Source organism: Daucus carota, chromosome 9 (genome assembly GCF_001625215.2).
Source record: "Daucus carota subsp. sativus chromosome 9, DH1 v3.0, whole genome shotgun sequence".
Classification (NCBI taxonomy): Eukaryota; Viridiplantae; Streptophyta; class Magnoliopsida; order Apiales; family Apiaceae; genus Daucus; species Daucus carota.
The window spans coordinates 35,559,287-35,579,886 of NC_030389.2; the positions used below are offsets into that span (position 1 = coordinate 35,559,287).

The window sequence follows — 20,600 nt, forward strand, 5'->3', positions numbered from 1 at the left end:
AATTTTATTACATTTATTAAGTACTTAATACACATGCGACTAAAAATTTAAAATCATTTGATTCATTTAATTCTCACTTTTAAGTTAATCTTATTTATATTATTAATATTTCATATTATATATATATATATATATATATATATATATATATTATCTTTTTAAAGTTCACTGGTTCATATTTGTTTTAGATATTTTGTTTTTTTCATATTTACGAACAAAAATTTAAATATTATTATTTCAATATATATACTTTCATAAAATTTTGAGGCCCTTTTCAGGTTGGGGGCCTAAGCGACCCCTTAGATGGCCTTAGTGTTGAGCCGGCGCCGTGCCAAGCACATTTTTAAATAATTTTTATGATTTTGTACTTTTTTTATTCTGAATAAAAATTTGGTGTTTAAATTTTTATACAAAAAAAAAATTAAAAATAAGTTGTAGAACTATGTTTTATATGCGCCTTAAAATGCGTGTCGAGCAGTGTGAAAAAACTGTAAATAAATGAGGGGGACAGAGGGAGTATTATTTATTATAATTATATTTTTTTTTCTTGAATTATATTATTATCCTCTTAATATACTTATATACACTATAGTTATTTAGATATAAAACTTTATATATACATTTGATCTTATCTTGATTTTTGAATTTTTTTTTTAAAAGTCTCAAATACATGTTATGATATGTATTTATTTCACAATGATATATTTTATTTTAGTAAAATCAGTATGTTGTTTTGATTTTCAAAGAGATTGAAAAAAAATATTGCAATTGACTTTAGGGTATCTTATGTATAGTAAAATTGAAATTTTTTAATTTATAATTATTTTGGAAGTCTAATCGGTAAATTTTCTGTGTGAGGCTAGTTAGAATTATGATATGTATTAATTTAAAAAAGATATTTTATTTTAATAGAATTATTGTGTTATTTATGATTTCCAAAAGAGATAAAAAAATATTTTACAATTGATTTGTCGGGTATTTAATTGCTCATAAAATTTCTTCTTAATTAATTTTATGATTTATAAGAAGTCTAAAACAACACATATTTACATTTTATTAATTTGAAATTTTTAAATGATGTGTGAAATTTTTATCATGCTCCACTGTTTTTTTGTAAAGATGATTATATAGGTACTTGTTTAAGCCCCGGTTGTGCTGACATGAATATCGATAATAAGTATATAAGAAGTCCATATAATTTACATATATTTTATCCATACATGTATTTTCTTGAAACAAGTTTTGGTGATCATGGTGTGAATAATCAATGTCTCTTGATCTCAACTCCAGCGTTAACAAGGTCGCAACTTTACTCTTCCTCTCTAACCAACCATGCTCTCTTCTCCTCTTTTGGTCTATAAAAAGATCATTTCTTGATCCATTTTGAAACCATGCATGCTCAATTTCACGTTCATGGGAGCTAGCTTAAAGAGTCTGCTCGAGAACAAGGCATACTAAGAGAATGATAGGCGCCACAAATAACCAACCAATTTTTTCGTAATTAAGTTTTGGCGGTACTTATTATAAGAGTGTTTGATCCATGTTTGAAAGCATAAGTACATATGGTAATTTCATTACGTTCACCAAAACTGTAAAATAGTACTCGAGTTTAACATGTGTCAAGATACAAAAGGGATTTGCACTGGTGATAAATCATACAGCTGTGAAACCTATCCAATTTTAAGTGTTAAAAAGAGAGATCCTAATTTTGAAATATTTATGAAAGATTTCAATTGATAAACCGCCATCCAGAATTGAGAGTGCATAATATGCGAACCTGGGCCATTTGAATTACTTTTCTGCAGATTTAAAAAGAGTATTTGAATGAGAGCATGATTGGATAGCCCACGTAGTTAAGTGTTTATCCTCCGTTGTCTCATGTCCTGGGCTCGACTTTGGCTCATCTCGAGAATATATGGTCGTCCTCACCAGCTTCAGCATGGTTAAGCCCTTGTGTTGCTAATGTATGGCTGTCGACTATTAGTTACCCTCCTCATCAATTGATAGTTTAATTAACTGTGACCAACCTTGGCACATCAGTTTGCACATAGCTTTGACTTGTAGTATAGATTAATAATGTCAGTGCCCCATCTGGTATATTTACAGGTGGGATTATGACAGGAACAAAAAGGTCATGACAATTTTTATTTAAAATGTAGCCGGAAATTTGAATTTGACGAAAAAAATTGGAGGTGAAAAATCAGAGCTAAAAATGGCCGATTGAAGTCAAATTAGGCGGTCAAATTTAAGAAGTCATATTTAACCGGTCATATTTAAGCAGTCACATTTAATTAAATATGACCGAAAATGTTAAATTCCACTAAGCTATCTCTGACAAACAATTTCCGGTCAAATTTAGCTAAATTCGACTACGCGCTATCAAATTTAATTAAATATGACCGAAAATTGGCGGTCAAATTTACCCGTTTTTGTTGTAGCACGCAATCAAAACTAAAACCCAAGAAACTACACAAATCTTCTTTATAGTCTTCGAAATTATCAGAGTTTGAGCCATCATCAGAGTTTGATGACTCATTATCAAACTTTGTGATTAGAGCCTTTCTTTTTGAGTGACTCCTCTTTACAACAACTTCTTTGGGTGCTTTCTCCTTAACCTTCAAGGTAATTGATTTAAACTTACCACCATGTATCTTGCTCCTTAGCTCTATATCAAGCTCATAAATTTCATCAACAGACATAATCATCGTCAACAAACCTATTTGTTTTAATTTTTTAAACTCAAATAATTTAATTCTTTATAAAATTTCTATCATGTTTCAGAATTCAAATAGATAAGGAGTAATACCAAAATACCGAAATTTGTTTATCATCATATATTTTTTAATTTAATCATTATTATTATACTACTACTCCCTCTGTCATTGTATACGTTTTTTTTTCACTGCTCGACACGCTTTTTAAGACTCTTATAAAACATAGTTTTACAACTTTTTTTTCAGATTTTCTTTTTTTGTATAAAAATATAAATGTTATACTTTTACAAAAAAAAGAAAATCTTAAAAATAATTTACATAACTATATTATATTGAAGCATTAAAGTCCGTGCCGCGCCCCCGTCCCCCAATGTATACTATTGACTGGGACGGAGGGAGTATGAAAGACTTTTATATTGATTATAATTTTGTAATGTAATGATTATTCCACCGACAAAACTATATCACAAAACAAACTATTTCTTTTAATTTTTGAAAATCAAATTATTTGATTTACAAACAACTCTGTACAATTTCCTATCATGTTTTAGAATTCAGATAAATATGAAGTTCATCTTGATATTATTAACATAATTCATATTAATACAAAATTTCATTCATTCACGGCCCTTTACAAGATTACGATAAAAACGAAATGATCGTGGTAATGATGACATGAATAGAAACTCAACTACAATGAAGTTACAACAATCGTCCATTTTGCACTATGTAGTAAATCTCAAATAATAAGCAAGTACCCATGTTTTTCACAAAATTTATTGGACACAATAAACAAAACAACAAACTTAGCTTGTATAAACAAAATAACCACATTTCATTTCATTTTGCTAAAGCGCCCCCCGACAAGAAATGGTAACTAGGAAGAACCCTAAATCTCAAAAATTATGTTCACCATCAGCAGAATTGATCGGGGGCAACGATAGCTTACTGGATCTTATCTTTCCCCGTCTCCCTGTCAGATCACTGACCCGATTCAAATCGGTATCAAAACAATGGTGTGCCCTTATCTCCGATGCCCACTTCGGCCGCCGCCACACTGTTGAAAACCCTAGTTCTCGCATCCCCTCTGGACTCTACTTATACAGGCCTGTCTGTTATCGGGATAATACAGTTCATTCAATCTCTGTTGATGAATTAGGGCGTAAAATTCCTTCTTGTTCAGATACAGTTGAAATACCTGATCATGCTCCAATTAAGTTGATGCGGATGGTATAGTCTTGTAATGGATTGTCTTTATTTAGATTCAATGCTCTTTATGCTCTTAATTTCTATTGTGTTCGTAATTTAGTTACAAATCAACTAAAGTTAGTACCTCTGCCCAAATTAAATGCTTAAAATTATAGTCATGTTGCTACTTGTTGTTTGGCGTTTGACCCTTTGGTATCACCCCATTTCAAAGTTATATGTGTGCAAGTGGTTATTTGTCCATCCCGACGCCGACTAGCGTCTAAATTTTTAAAATTCAGTTCAGAAACTGGTCAACGGGTAGATACCAGTGTTTCTGTGGTTGGAACTGGGCTGGAATTTGCCAGGGGTGAGTATTGCAATGGTGCATTTTATTGGATCCGGGTAAACAGGCTATCTTGCTATCGTTTTGATATCGATGCTGAGAAATTGACCCAAATCGCTTTGCCTCCACAGGCTCGTGGTTCACACTTCCGGCATTTTGGAGAATCTTGTGGACACTTGTACCTTGCAGGTGTCCGAGATAATACAGCAAAAATTTTGAATGTGTACGAGCTGAACCTGGTTAATATGAAGTGGAATATCAAGCACTGGGTTCATATTGATCGTCTGATATCTTCATTCCCACAGGTTAATGTGAATGGGGGAAATCAGATGTGTCACTCCACCCAATCGATATTAGGTGTTCTTAGGGGAGAACGGGATGAAGACTCAGCTCTTATTGCAAATGTTTTGGTTCAAGAGTAAGAAGGTTGAGGTGCTGCTATCTGAGCTCCAATGGAAGGATGATATTAGGAGTATTTCTGCTGGACCTCCATTTGTTCCTGCATATACACTGATTGCAAGCCTACATCATTTGTAAGTATATTATTATATATAGTTTAGTGCTTAAAGTTTAGTTACAATATTTTTGTTTCAATGTATAATTAATTTAGCTGTTCTACTAATCTTGATTTGCATTTTATTATTGCGGTTTGTATACTCGAGTTTGTGTTGGGTGTGCATATGGGAATAGACATGTTAATATTCTTCCTTGATGTGTATGGTAATTTTAGGACGTGTAAGGCATTTCTTAACTCTGTATACTGGAAGGACCTAGACAAGGCAATACGCTGTACTGCACAGTTTAATGGAGTCAATCTTCCTTCTTTTAAAAAAACATTTATGTCGTCTTAAAACTGTTCATTCTATCAACAATTCAGTTAATTACAAGACAAGGGCAGCTGAAAAACACCGATGTGCTTAACATCCCCATTGGAACAACTACTACCGATGACAGAAAATTTAGTGACTGAATTATCATGCGATCTGATATATGCACACCTATTTGTGGTCTCATATCTGGTCCATATATGAAGTAGCTGAATTTGCTACTTGTTTACTAAGTTTACTTATTACCTAATCTCATACACCAAAGATCTTAAGCGACCAATCCGGCGGAACATCACACAAACATGATGAAATTTTTAATTATTATAAATTTAAAAACTCTAATGTAATATCTTTTATACATAAAAGGAAAAAACATCAAAATATTAATTTTAGTAAATGTCTGATTTACATAAAATGAATTTCTAATAGCAGATACAATCTCCCCCTCAGCCAATCAAACCAGCCATCTCAACCATCAAAAACTTGAGTAAATCATCCTCAAGCTCCTAACTGAATATGAGGTCCTCTTTATAGTGTTTCCATTCCATTAAGCCCATGAGCAGCAGCACGGATATTGTAAATAACTGGCGTACTCCAAATATTGTGTACTGGTTCAACTGGAACAACTACAAGGGTGACTATGTGGCTTGTTACTTCGGACGGTAGGATATTCAAAGCCATCTAGATCAAAAGATCCACTGCAGACTAAGAAAACATAAAATATACTTTTCAGATATGAGAAGAATTGGAGAAAAACCAAACCCCTTCAAAGCCAAGATATATCCAGAGTTGGCTTCTCATATTACCGTCTTCCTCTCTATATGTCCATTTATAAAGTGGGGATCAGATATTATAAGATGAAAAGAGAAAAAAAGAAGTAAAATATCTACATGCTACGTACTTGCTTCTTAAACAATTCCATATGTGTCAACTTATATTTTTGAGGAATCTTGCTAAACTCTACTAGTTTTCTAGATGACGGTAAAGCCACAGATCCTGCATGTTTACAATATGTGGGTGGTCTTAATAGGATGTCACAAAACTAAGGAAGCATAAATATAAATTTTATGTCATTATTTTAACAATATACAACATCACGTCAAAAGCTTGGCATTGTATCAGCCAGAGAGTATCATAAATTCTGGAGTTCGATTTTGTAATTATCTTATATTACGGATATGGTAATTACAAAATTGAACTCCAGAATTTGAGATAACCACTTGCTGACACAATGTTAAGCCTTCAAGGAGATGGTGTATATGGTTATAACTACCTGATATCATCTAGGATCTTTTTAATAAATGGAAAGACTAAGGAAGCATAAGTATAAATTTCTAACTCCTATGTCGTCATTTTAACCATATACAATATCTCGTCAAAAGTTTGGCATTGATTCAGGAAAGTGAGTATCTCAAATTCTAGAGTTCGATTTTGTAACTACCTTATATTAGAGATAAGGTAATTACAAAATTGAACTCCAGAATTTCAGATAACCATTTGCTGACACAATGTTAAGTCTAAGATTTTTTTTCTAAATAAATGGCAAGACTAAGGAGCATAAGTACACATTTTTAACTCCTATCTCGTCATTTTAACTATATACAACATCTCGTCAAAAATTTGGCATTGAATCAGGAAGTGAGCATCTCAAATTCTGGAGTTCGATTTTGTAATTATCTTATATTAGAGATAAGGTAATTACAAAATTGAACTCCAGAATTTAAGATAACCATTTGCTGATACGATGTTAAGCCTTGAAGGAGATAGCGTATATCGTAACTACCCGATATCATCTAGGATTTATTTTAATAAATGACAAGACTAAGGAAGCATAAGTAAAATATTTATGTCATTATTTAACAATATACAGCATCACGTCAAAAGCTTGACATTGTATTAGCTAGTGAGTATCATAAGTTCTGGAGTTCGATTTTGTAATTACCTTATATTACCGATATGGTAATTACAAAATTGAACTCCAGAATTTAAGATAACCACTTGCTGACACAATGTTAAGCCTTCAAGGAGATGGTGTATATGGTAGCTACCCGATATCATCTAGAATTTTTCTAATAAATAGAAAGACTAAAGAAGCATAAGTACAAATGTTTAACTCCTATATCGTCATTTTAATCATATACAATATCTCGTCAAAAGTTTGGCATTGAATCAGGAAGTGAGTATCTCAAATTCTAGAGTTCGATTTTGTAATTACCTTATATTGGAGATAAGGTAATTACAAAATTGAACTCCAGAATTTAGGATAACCATTTGCTGACACAATGTTAAGCCTTCAGGGAGATCGCGTATATGGTAATTACTATCCGATATCATCTAGGATTTTTTTTAATAAATGGTAAAACTAAGGAAGCATAAGTACAAATTTCTAACCCCTATATCGTCATTGTAACCCAACCCTAACATAGGCTCGAAAAACTAATTACTCGATCCCAATTGGTCTTCTTTCTCATAACTCACAAATACATTATAAGATTTCTTAGATATAGATTAATAGATCTATAATTTTAGTACAAGTGTCATAAAATAGAATAACTGGATTGTTATATATATTTCAATTTTATCAAAAAGTTTCATTCAAATCTATACAAAATAGTTTACGGTAAAAGTACATTGCAAACTATATCTTATCGGAATTGCTTTTTTTTTTTTAAGGTCGTTTTTCTACTACAAGAAATTGCAAAAAAAATAAAATTATGAGGAACGCAAATTAATTATAGATCGCAAATAAGAAAATAAAAGCCATATATATCAATGTGATAGATTTTTACCTATGCAAAGAAAATCATCGCAATGTGGCTTTGAGCTTTACGATTCATGATTGTATGCACCTTTAACAATATTGTAGGATGTAGTAGATATGTCAGTTTTTCTTGATCTCTTCTTCTTTGGGCTACAATTCTCACAGTAGGAGCCAGTTGCCTATGTTGAGGAGTGGTGCCCAAAACTCAAGGCAATTAATTGGATCCAAAAGGTCCAATTGTATAACTCTGAAAACACGACATATATATATACATATATATATATATATATATATATATATATATATATATATTACCTTTATGTACAATATTTATCTGGTATAACAAGAATCTATATACTTATCCCATGGATCATTCCTTAGTTAGACCTTGAATATAGAATATAGGAAGAGAAATAGAGAAAATACGAAAACAAGAAGAACTCCTACTCTGTTGTAGTCCTAGCAGATTTCCATAACAAATGCCTCAAAGCAATGCCTTTATCATCCTTGTGCATATTCTCATATAAATGCATAACTCCGAATATGTGTTCTGCATTAGGAAATACAAACTCCAATAATGCATTAATCAGACCATGTATTGATTATATGCGAGATCAGTCCAATTACAACCAAGTAATCACATTTATGTAAAATACCATTAAATGCCAAAAGGCACAGACAATATCCTTAGATGACTATCAGTATTTGCAGAACGCTTACCAGCTTTGTTGGTCTATTAGTTAGGGAAAATTTTGCAACAAAGTGCTCCATATATAACAATAACAGCATCTAAACCACCAATCATAATCAGGCTAGCCAAATGGACTGGAAAACATATTAAGTTGTGGATTCCCAACTGAAGTATGTTGGAATGGGAACTGGTTGCCTCTTGCTTTTCCTGTGATGCTAGCATAGCTAGAAAATCATCCATAGATGTCTGAGAATGCATGCAGTTAACCAAATTTTATGGATATTTTATACAGACTGGATATTACTAAGATATCATAGTATGATATTATAAGTTAGTTAAACAAATAGTGAAACCATCTTTACAGAGAATTGTGGATTCCCTCCTGCTACGTTTTTCCGTCTCAAAGAGAATTGCAACCTGAATATCTCCCACCAGTCCTTTATGAAACCTGTCTCTGCATCCAGCACAAAGTAAAATTTGAAAACATCTGAAATTAATTACCAAAATATATTTAGGGAGACCATCTATGATGGAGAATATGTTTATTTAACCCGTTAGAAATATAAGAATACTCAAGAGTAAAACAATCAAAAATCCCCTTAAACACGAGTTCGACAAATATTATACACCTACAGCATCTTCTTTTCTGAATTTTTTTCAACATTGATGCCTTTAGTTGCTTATGTCATATATAGAACAGTAATTCGGCCACCTTTTCTGGCCAATCAATTCGTAATTTGGGACCTTTAAAACAAAAAGCCTGATTTGAAGGGCGCAGAGTCCCAATTGAAAAAAGTCAAGTAATTTCGAGACTCTCTCTCCAAAATGTAAAAAGTTGCAAGTTTTTGTTCATAGATTGGGGATGCCAACACATAATGTAAAAAACAAGTAATTTACATGTAGCCATGCAAGTACCATATAAACATATAAGATTCTGAGTCCAACAGTTAACAATTACTATAATAGCACAAGAAAGCTTACACGATACAGGCTTCGAGCTTTGACTCTGATGGGAAAAATTTCTTATATGAAATGTATTCAGCCGCCGCTGCAGATGGTTTCAACCCTAATTTTTTGTGTGAAATGGATAGGGCGCGGTCATATTTTAAGAGATTACTAGCTTGGGCCGTGCAGGGCCGGCTCAACTAAATTTGAGGCCCTAAGCAGACTTGAAAATGAGGCCTTTTTATATAAAAAATATTTTTTATTTAAAACCGTATATATTTTAGATTATTATAAATTAATTACGCACAAAAATTTATATACCATTTTATATGTTGTTTTTTTATTTATTATTAGGTTTATTTGTACATTAATGTAACATTTAAATTAATTAAACATTGGAAAAGTACTATAACATAAAAAGTAGAAATCATATAATTTATAATAATGTAAAACTTGTGAAAAATAAATATTATATATTTTAGATGATAAATTTTATTACATTTATTAAGTACTTAATACACATGCGACTAAAAAATTTAAAATCATTTGATTCATTTAATTCTCACTTTTTAAGTTAATCTTATTTATATTTATTAATATTTCATATTATATATATATATATATATATATATTATCTTTTTAAAGTTCACTGGTTCATATTTGTTTTAGATATTTTGTTTTTTTCATATTTACGAACAAAAATTTAAATATTATTATTTCAATATATATACTTTCATAAAATTTTGAGGCCCTTTTCAGGTTGGGGGCCTAAGCGACCCCTTAGATGGCCTTAGTGTTGAGCCGGCGCCGTGCCAAGCACATTTTTAAATAATTTTTATGATTTTGTACTTTTTTTATTCTGAATAAAAATTTGGTGTTTAAATTTTTATACAAAAAAAAAAATTAAAAATAAGTTGTAGAACTATGTTTTATATGCGCCTTAAAATGCGTGTCGAGCAGTGTGAAAAAACTGTAAATAAATGAGGGGGACAGAGGGAGTATTATTTATTATAATTATATTTTTTTTTCTTGAATTATATTATTATCCTCTTAATATACTTATATACACTATAGTTATTTAGATATAAAACTTTATATATACATTTGATCTTATCTTGATTTTTGAATTTTTTTTTTAAAAAGTCTCAAATACATGTTATGATATGTATTTATTTCACAATGATATATTTTATTTTAGTAAAATCAGTATGTTGTTTTGATTTTCAAAGAGATTGAAAAAAAATATTGCAATTGACTTTAGGGTATCTTATGTATAGTAAAATTGAAATTTTTTAATTTATAATTATTTTGGAAGTCTAATCGGTAAATTTTCTGTGTGAGGCTAGTTAGAATTATGATATGTATTAATTTAAAAAAGATATTTTATTTTAATAGAATTATTGTGTTATTTATGATTTCCAAAAGAGATAAAAAAATATTTTACAATTGATTTGTCGGGTATTTAATTGTTCATAAAATTTCTTCTTAATTAATTTTATGATTTATAAGAAGTCTAAAACAACACATATTTACATTTTATTAATTTGAAATTTTTAAATGATGTGTGAAATTTTTATCATGCTCCACTGTTTTTTTGTAAAGATGATTATATAGGTACTTGTTTAAGCCCCGGTTGTGCTGACATGAATATCGATAATAAGTATATAAGAAGTCCATATAATTTACATATATTTTATCCATACATGTATTTTCTTGAAACAAGTTTTGGTGATCATGGTGTGAATAATCAATGTCTCTTGATCTCAACTCCAGCGTTAACAAGGTCGCAACTTTACTCTTCCTCTCTAACCAACCATGCTCTCTTCTCCTCTTTTGGTCTATAAAAAGATCATTTCTTGATCCATTTTGAAACCATGCATGCTCAATTTCACGTTCATGGGAGCTAGCTTAAAGAGTCTGCTCGAGAACAAGGCATACTAAGAGAATGATAGGCGCCACAAATAACCAACCAATTTTTTCGTAATTAAGTTTTGGCGGTACTTATTATAAGAGTGTTTGATCCATGTTTGAAAGCATAAGTACATATGGTAATTTCATTACGTTCACCAAAACTGTAAAATAGTACTCGAGTTTAACATGTGTCAAGATACAAAAGGGATTTGCACTGGTGATAAATCATACAGCTGTGAAACCTATCCAATTTTAAGTGTTAAAAAGAGAGATCCTAATTTTGAAATATTTATGAAAGATTTCAATTGATAAACCGCCATCCAGAATTGAGAGTGCATAATATGCGAACCTGGGCCATTTGAATTACTTTTCTGCAGATTTAAAAAGAGTATTTGAATGAGAGCATGATTGGATAGCCCACGTAGTTAAGTGTTTATCCTCCGTTGTCTCATGTCCTGGGCTCGACTTTGGCTCATCTCGAGAATATATGGTCGTCCTCACCAGCTTCAGCATGGTTAAGCCCTTGTGTTGCTAATGTATGGCTGTCGACTATTAGTTACCCTCCTCATCAATTGATAGTTTAATAACCTTGGCACATCAGTTTGCACATAGCTTTGACTTGTAGTATAGATTAATAATGTCAGTGCCCCATCTGGTATATTTACAGGTGGGATTATGACAGGAACAAAAAGGTCATGACAATTTTTATTTAAAATGTAGCCGGAAATTTGAATTTGACGAAAAAAATTGGAGGTGAAAAATCAGAGCTAAAAATGGCCGATTGAAGTCAAATTAGGCGGTCAAATTTAAGAAGTCATATTTAACCGGTCATATTTAAGCAGTCACATTTAATTAAATATGACCGAAAATGTTAAATTCCACTAAGCTATCTCTGACAAACAATTTCCGGTCAAATTTAGCTAAATTCGACTACGCGCTGTCAAATTTAATTAAATATGACCGAAAATTGGCGGTCAAATTTACCCGTTTTTGTTGTAGCACGCAATCAAAACTAAAACCGAAGAAACTACACAAATCTTCTTTATAGTCTTCGAAATTATCAGAGTTTGAGCCATCATCAGAGTTTGATGACTCATTATCAAACTTTGTGATTAGAGCCTTTCTTTTTGAGTGACTCCTCTTTACAACAACTTCCTTGGGTGCTTTCTCCTTAACCTTCAAGGTGATTGATTTAAACTTACCACCATGTATCTTGCTCCTTAGCTCTATATCAAGCTCATAAATTTCATCAACAGACATAATCATCGTCAACAAACCTATTTGTTTTAATTTTTTAAACTCAAATAATTTAATTCTTTATAAAATTTCTATCATGTTTCAGAATTCAAATAGATAAGGAGTAATACCAAAATACCGAAATTTGTTTATCATCATATATTTTTTAATTTAATCATTATTATTATACTACTACTCCCTCTGTCATTGTATACGTTTTTTTTTCACTGCTCGACACGCTTTTTAAGACTCTTATAAAACATAGTTTTACAACTTTTTTTTCAGATTTTCTTTTTTTGTATAAAAATATAAATGTTATACTTTTACAAAAAAAAGAAAATCTTAAAAATAATTTACATAACTATATTATATTGAAGCATTAAAGTCCGTGCCGCGCCCCCGTCCCCCAATGTATACTATTGACTGGGACGGAGGGAGTATGAAAGACTTTTATATTGATTATAATTTTGTAATGTAATGATTATTCCACCGACAAAACTATATCACAAAACAAACTATTTATTTTAATTTTTGAAAATCAAATTATTTGATTTACAAACAACTCTGTACAATTTCCTATCATGTTTTAGAATTCAGATAAATATGAAGTTCATCTTGATATTATTAACATAATTCATATTAATACAAAATTTCATTCATTCACGGCCCTTTACAAGATTACGATAAAAACGAAATGATCGTGGTAATGATGACATGAATAGAAACTCAACTACAATGAAGTTACAACAATCGTCCATTTTGCACTATGTAGTAAATCTCAAATAATAAGCAAGTACCCATGTTTTTCACAAAATTTATTGGACACAATAAACAAGACAACAAACTTAGCTTGTATAAACAAAATAACCACATTTCATTTCATTTTGCTAAAGCGCCGCCTGACAAGAAATGGTAACTAGGAAGAACCCTAAATCTCAAAAATTATGTTCACCATCAGCAGAATTGATCGGGGGCAACGATAGCTTACTGGATCTTATCTTTCCCCGTCTCCCTGTCAGATCACTGACCCGATTCAAATCGGTATCAAAACAATGGTGTGCCCTTATCTCCGATGCCCACTTCGGCCGCCGCCACACTGTTGAAAACCCTAGTTCTCGCATCCCCTCTGGACTCTACTTATACAGGCCTGTCTGTTATCGGGATAATACAGTTCATTCAATCTCTGTTGATGAATTAGGGCGTAAAATTCCTTCTTGTTCAGATACAGTTGAAATACCTGATCATGCTCCAATTAAGTTGATGCGGATGGTATAGTCTTGTAATGGATTGTCTTTATTTAGATTCAATGCTCTTTATGCTCTTAATTTCTATTGTGTTCGTAATTTAGTTACAAATCAACTAAAGTTAGTACCTCTGCCCAAATTAAATGCTTAAAATTATAGTCATGTTGCTACTTGTTGTTTGGCGTTTGACCCTTTGGTATCACCCCATTTCAAAGTTATATGTGTGCAAGTGGTTATTTGTCCATCCCGACGCCGACTAGCGTCTAAATTTTTAAAATTCAGTTCAGAAACTGGTCAACGGGTAGATACCAGTGTTTCTGTGGTTGGAACTGGGCTGGAATTTGCCAGGGGTGAGTATTGCAATGGTGCATTTTATTGGATCCGGGTAAACAGGCTATCTTGCTATCGTTTTGATATCGATGCTGAGAAATTGACCCAAATCGCTTTGCCTCCACAGGCTCGTGGTTCACACTTCCGGCATTTTGGAGAATCTTGTGGACACTTGTACCTTGCAGGTGTCCGAGATAATACAGCAAAAATTTTGAATGTGTACGAGCTGAACCTGGTTAATATGAAGTGGAATATCAAGCACTGGGTTCATATTGATCGTCTGATATCTTCATTCCCACAGGTTAATGTGAATGGGGGAAATCAGATGTGTCACTCCACCCAATCGATATTAGGTGTTCTTAGGGGAGAACGGGATGAAGACTCAGCTCTTATTGCAAATGTTTTGGTTCAAGAGTAAGAAGGTTGAGGTGCTGCTATCTGAGCTCCAATGGAAGGATGATATTAGGAGTATTTCTGCTGGACCTCCATTTGTTCCTGCATATACACTGATTGCAAGCCTACATCATTTGTAAGTATATTATTGTATATAGTTTAGTGCTTAAAGTTTAGTTACAATATTTTTGTTTCAATGTATAATTAATTTAGCTGTTCTACTAATCTTGATTTGCATTTTATTATTGCGGTTTGTATACTCGAGTTTGTGTTGGGTGTGCATATGGGAATAGACATGTTAATATTCTTCCTTGATGTGTATGGTAATTTTAGGACGTGTAAGGCATTTCTTAACTCTGTATACTGGAAGGACCTAGACAAGGCAATACGCTGTACTGCACAGTTTAATGGAGTCAATCTTCCTTCTTTTAAAAAAACATTTATGTCGTCTTAAAACTGTTCATTCTATCAACAATTCAGTTAATTACAAGACAAGGGCAGCTGAAAAACACCGATGTGCTTAACATCCCCATTGGAACAACTACTACCGATGACAGAAAATTTAGTGACTGAATTATCATGCGATCTGATATATGCACACCTATTTTGTGGTCTCATATCTGGTCCATATATGAAGTAGCTGAATTTGCTACTTGTTTACTAAGTTTACTTATTACCTAATCTCATACACCAAAGATCTTAAGCGACCAATCCGGCGGAACATCACACAAACATGATGAAATTTTTAATTATTATAAATTTAAAAACTCTAATGTAATATCTTTTATACATAAAAGGAAAAAACATCAAAATATTAATTTTAGTAAATGTCTGATTTACATAAAATGAATTTCTAATAGCAGATACAATCTCCCCCTCAGCCAATCAAACCAGCCATCTCAACCATCAAAAACTTGAGTAAATCATCCTCAAGCTCCTAACTGAATATGAGGTCCTCTTTATAGTGTTTCCATTCCATTAAGCCCATGAGCAGCAGCACGGATATTGTAAATAACTGGCGTACTCCAAATATTGTGTACTGGTTCAACTGGAACAACTACAAGGGTGACTATGTGGCTTGTTACTTCGGACGGTAGGATATTCAAAGCCATCTAGATCAAAAGATCCACTGCAGACTAAGAAAACATAAAATATACTTTTCAGATATGAGAAGAATTGGAGAAAAACCAAACCCCTTCAAAGCCAAGATATATCCAGAGTTGGCTTCTCATATTACCGTCTTCCTCTCTATATGTCCATTTATAAAGTGGGTGTTGAGTTATATGGGGCTGTAAAGTAATATACTTTGTATTAATTCAATATGATTTAACTTGAATACAAAAGACTTGACTAAACCAGCCTTTATATAGATAGGCTTATATGAGAACATAAAAAGACATCACAAGCACATTAAATCAGATACATGTATATTCTGAATACATTGAACTTTAGAATACATGAATCTTGGAACACAGCAGAATCCTCCAGAATAGCATGACATTCAATACGTTAATTTCCAACATTCTCCCCCTTAACGTATTGACGGATTCCAAGAGCTTCTCTTAACTGCTGAAACCTTTGCTTTGGTAATGCCTTAGTGAATATGTCTGCAACTTGGTCTTCAGACGGACAAAACACAAGCTTTATCTCACCATCTTCAACCGCATCCCGAATGAAATGATGTTTGAGTGCAATATGCCTCGTTCTATTATTGTTAACAGGATTTTTAGCCATATCAATTGCTGACTTGTTGTCACAATAAATCGGGGTGCCATCTTGTTGTTCACAAACAAAATCTGTAAATATTCTCCTCAGCCATATTACTTGAGAAGTGGCTACTGCTGCAGATACATATTCTGCTTCGGCGGTAGACTGCGCAACAGTGTCTTGTTTCTTAGATTGCCATGAAAATATTCCTGATCCAAGAGAAAAACAATAGCCTGATGTACTTTTCAGATCATCTCCGCATCCTCCAAGATCACTATCACTGTAACCGATGAGTTTTACTTCTTTGTTTTTCTCATAACAAAGACCATAGTCTAGTGTTCCTTGAATGTAACGAAGAACATGTTTTGCAGCTCCAAGATGTATGTGGCTTGGATTTTGCATAAACCTTGAGAGCAGACTTGCAGCAAACATAAGATCTGGCCTTGTTGTACAAAGATATAACAGCTTCCCGATCAGACTTCGATAATAAGTAGAATCCATAAAATTTCCACCATCTTTCTTGTATAATTTCTCCCCCATAACCAGTGGTGTCGGAGCTGGATTGCATTCAAACATTCCAAATGTCTTTAATATTTTCTCAGCATAGTTCCTTTGGCAAATAAAAATATTCTCCTTATCTTGATAAATCTCCATGCCAAGAAAATGTCGTAGCAGACCCATATCACTCATCTCATATTTTTTGGTCATATCATTTTTGAATGCTTCAACCATATTTTCACAACTTCCGGCAAAAATTATATCATCAACATATAGCATAACAATTAATATATCAGTACCTTGGTGTTTGACAAACAAGGTTGGTTCATTCATGCTCCTTTTAAATCCAGATTTGATGAGAAAGCTATTTATTTCACTGTACCAAGCACGGGGTGCTTGTTTTAGACCATACAATGCTTTCTTGAGTTTATATACCATGTGTTCCTTTCCTTTGATGACAAACCCCTGTGGCTGATCGACATATACTTCCTCCTTTATCTCGCCATTTAGGAACGCTGATTTTACGTCTAACTGAAACAACTTCCAACCCATTCCAGAAGCAAAAGCAATTAGTGCTCGAATGGAATCTAAGCGAGACACTGGAGCAAACGTTTCATTGAAATCAATCTCTGGCTGTTGTGAATAGCCTTTCGCGACGAGCCTTGCCTTGTTTCTTTGTACTGAGCCATCTGGATTATGTTTCACCTTGTAAATCCACTTCACACCTACAACATCTTTATCTTTTGGCCTGTCTACAAGCTCCCATGTCTGATTTTTTTCTATTACTTGAACTTCTTCTTCCATTGCCTTTCTCCAAATTTCTTCTTTGCATGCTTCCTCAAAATTTTCAGGTGCAATTGAACAATAGTTACAAGTTGGATAAATATCATTTTTGAGAGATTTGTACCTTTTAGGACTTGAGTCAGGACACTACGCCATATATGAGCTATGGCAATGGTTTGATCATTGGTGTTGCAATGTTATGTTGCATTAGAGGCACTAATCCATACCTACCGCAACGATAATCATTCATGTCCATTTGATGTTGCGATAGCCAAAACTATGTGTTGCATAGAGTATTTGTAGAATAATTATTTATAATATGATAATAAAATTTAAAGCTAAAATACTTTTAAATTATTAATTAATAAGATATAATATATTAAACATGAAAGAACTAAATATTGAAATACAATATAATATACATGTGAAAACACTGAATTCTTAAATAATATTAATTTCATTATAATAAATTTTTAATGTAATTAATTATAATAAAGATAATAACTTTGAAACTAATTGATTATTAAGAAAATAATGACATTGAAATTTATATTTTTTTAAAATAAAATTGTTATTTTTAAAATATCAAAGAAATTGGAAATGATATTTAAGATGAATCCTTCGTATTAGCAAGACAATAAAAAAAAATCGAAACAAAGCTCTGCGTGAAAAATTAAGAGCGGCAAAACTCCCGCTTTTGTTTCACCCACCTCATATCATTTCAGCCCCCACACACATTTTTGTCCACACACACTCACCTCACTCACCTTCTATAATCACCGGTGTCTTCAAACTCAGCTCTTCGACGATTGGGTAACTTTTGGGGACAACTGAATCGAGTTCTCTCTCAATCGATTTCATCGTTATTAGGGTTTTGGTTTCAGGTCTTCAATCGCAGGCTTTGATTCAAAGCTTCTTCATTGAATGGAACTAGGGCTTTAGATTCATATTGCCTTGTAATTTATTTGAAAGATTTGAATTAGGGATTTCATTTTAGTTATGTTAATTTGTGTCTCGTTTGTTTCAGGACTTCAATTAAATTAGGGATCCACTCCAACATGAATGGCTTGAGTCGAATTAGGGCTTTTCACTTCAATTGGGGCTTCGAATTCTTGGATTGTGATTTAAGGTGTACTCCCTTCATATTTCTTTTTATTTGTGTGTATGTATACTCGAGTTCAGCGTTTCCAGATTTTCTTTTGGGATCAATAGTTTAGAGTTTGTATCTGGCAATTGAATTTCAATTGGAATCTCTATGATGGCCTTTTGATATATGTATGTATATTCATGTGCGTATTTTGCTGAAACTTGATCTAGCCATTACCAAGTCTAATTTGATGCTCTGTATTTTATTCGTTTCTCGGGATTATTTTTTTTTGGATGTAAAATGATCTGTGTTTTCACGAGTTGTTTTTATATTGAATTATACTGGAATTGGTTCTTGGCTAGTTATTTTGGGGGACTGTGACCTCATAACTTGATGTATTTCTATAGCCGGTCCTATATATCATTGCTTTAGTTTCACCGTAATAGTTCATTTTCGTTTCCTAGTGTAACCATATGTTGACTATTCAGATAACATCCCTGCTGTTGGTATGGCAATGGAGGGTGCGACTATGTCAAAAAACCTGAATTCTTACTGAAGTCTATTCCAAATATTAGCATATTTGATCCCAAAGTAAAGCTTCCAGTGAAGAAATTCTATGAAGGTAAGAGAGCATATTAAGCCAGCTTCATCCATCATTTCTTTTCTACAACCAGTAAACACTTTCCAATGATCACAACATATGAAAGTATATACTGGTGATGGTTGGCATTTGGATTTAAAAAGTACTAACTTTGATGCATATTCCCGACCAGATTTTTATACTAAGGTAATTCCTTACTCGCTTTAAGGCTTGGCTGCAGATACAGCTCCTGGTAATTATATAAAACTTTCTCAGCATTAACTACCTGAAAATATTGTGCTAAAGGAGAAGAAGCTAATCTGAAACCATCCTATTAAATGAGAGAATCAGAATCTGGCATAAATTAGGACATTTAAATTTGTTAGAACTGTTATCATAACTTAACATTGTCCAAGCTAATCAATTGGTAACATGGGAGATGTTATTGAGATTGATACATGGGTTGATGCATCAGCAAAAAATGGTATGTGTTATAAATCGAACACGAGCTTTGAGAATTGAATGAAATATAAAATTTCAAATACGAACTTCTATTGATGCGGGACTCTTACTATAGTCAGGACTCGGGAGGCTGCATTAGCAATATAAACTAACAGACTTCCCTAGCAACTTATAGTTTCATTTGTTTATATCTCTACAAGGCATCTGGCGTTTGTTTATATTTCTATCTTTGTCTTAACGATTAGATTTGTATGATTATGTTCATAACACATATCACTTAAATATGGCATTTCAGGTTTCATATCTCTTCAGAAATCCAGAAGTTTTGGACATGGTTACATTCAAGGTGCCACTTATTCTTCAGCTGTTAGTGGAAGAGTGAAGATATTTTGTTTATTGAAAGAAAAATGAAGTGTTGTGCAAAGTTGTGAGTGACTAAAGTTGTGAGGCGATAAACTGATTTGGTAGCTGCTTTGATTTGATTCCATTTGGTAGTTACTTTTGTTTGTATCAAAGAATAGTTTATTGAGATGTTTAACATTTAAAGTGTATATTTTCAACTCCTTTCGGTAAATAATGTTGCTTTCGATTAATAAAATGGGGCAGCTGCTGTAGTAAAATGTTTGAAAGTTATATTTAATGTTGCAATAGTACATACTCATATATGTTGCTATGGGACTGACACATGGCAGTCAGTAGGCGACACGTGGCACTTTGGGCTCACATGTGGGATCCACGTGGACCCTAAAAATGGGACTTACAAGAGGGACCCACATGTGGGTCCCACTATTTTTTTAAAATCAAAAGGTCTAATGTAACATAATATATTTGTTCCTATAGGGTCGTCAGATGTTGCAATAGCACGTTTATTGTAACATAAAAAGCCGTGTTGCAGTAGCT

General features: G+C 32.6%; 1 long non-coding RNA gene across 2 annotated transcripts; it reads left to right on the top strand.

The window, feature by feature from the left end:
• Positions 1–18,210: 18,210 nt before the first annotated feature.
• On the top strand, positions 18,211–20,333 carry LOC135149770 (uncharacterized). 2 transcript variants are annotated; one of them, XR_010287982.1, is made up of 5 exons: positions 18,276–18,455; positions 18,599–18,700; positions 19,147–19,280; positions 19,432–19,491; positions 19,996–20,333. It is a non-coding gene; the product is annotated as an uncharacterized LOC135149770 (long non-coding RNA). The 2 variants fall into 2 exon arrangements; XR_010287981.1 differs by lacking the exon at positions 19,432–19,491 and having other exon boundaries at positions 18,211–18,455.
• The last annotated feature ends 267 nt before the right edge of the window (positions 20,334–20,600 follow it).